We start from the raw sequence: 1,226 nt of genomic DNA, 5'->3' as shown, positions 1-1,226 counted from the left end.
AACAGTATTTTTTCTGTCATTGATTTCCGCCAAGGAAAAAACGTATATTACGTTGATGTATTATAATTTACAAAATCAATAATTAATTTTCTAATGCTATATCGCGTAGGTGTGCACTTTCAAAGTTTACCTTGTATATATATATATATATATATATATATATATGTGTGTGTGTGTGTGTGTGTGTGTGTGTGTGTGTGTGTGTGTGTGTGTGCGTGTGTGTGTGTGTGTGTGTGTGTGTGTGATTCATTGCTGTTTTAGATCAGATCTCATCTATACATATATATCCCAATCTAAGGGTAATGCTGTGACCTTACACAAATGTGTACTCGAGTTCTTGTCCATCAAAGTTAGAGTGCCAGCTCGTTCTGCAGCGATGCTTATTTCTATTCATTTATTTTCTAACGTTATTATTATTATTTACCCTACCCGGGACTTGAAATTGGACCGCTGAATTAGTGGTAAAGAACAATGCAACTCCCCTTTTCGCCAGTCACCTCATCGGAAATGACACCATAGATTATGCGTCATAATTCCTCTTGTAGATTACGAGCACACCATAGATCACTTCAGTGATGTAAAGTTCCTCTTTGAGCAAATGTCTTACGATGTCATGTTTTATTTAGGAATGGATGATCGTAAAAATTCTTAACTTGTGTGTGCGTGTACGAGGGTCATTCAAAAAGTATCCGACCTTGGTCCATAAAAAAGATTTGTTTACATTTCAAAACTTTTATTCAATCACCTTCAAAGTACTCCCCTTGGGAGTGCACATACTTCTCCCAGCGGTGCTGCCACTGCTGGTAACATCTCTGGAATGCTGAAATTGGAATGTTGTAGAGCTCTGCCGTCGTTTTTCTCATAATTTCCTCTCTCGACTCAAAGCGCTTCCCTTTAAGGGTTGTTTTCAGTTTAGGGAAGAGCCAGAAGTCACAAGGCGCCACGTCTGGAGAGTAGGGAGGGTGCCGAACAAGTGGAGTATTGTTTTTGGCCAGGTAAGCTTGGATCAGGTGGGCAGAATGAGCAGGTGCATTGTCATGGTGAAGTTGCCAGTTGCGCGCAGCCCACATTTGCGGTCGTTTTCGTCGCACAGCATCGCGAAGGTGTCGCATAACTTCCAGATAATACTCCTTATTAATTGTTTGTCCTGCTGGTGCATATTCATGATGCACAATACCACTGGAGTAAAAAAAAACATGTCAACATTACCTTGACGTTGCTCCGAA

This window comes from Oratosquilla oratoria, chromosome 36 (genome assembly GCF_046742065.1).
Source record: "Oratosquilla oratoria isolate Oo_2021 chromosome 36, ASM4674206v1, whole genome shotgun sequence".
Lineage (NCBI taxonomy): Eukaryota > Metazoa > Arthropoda > Malacostraca > Stomatopoda > Squillidae > Oratosquilla > Oratosquilla oratoria.
This window is presented reverse-complemented; position numbering follows the sequence as displayed.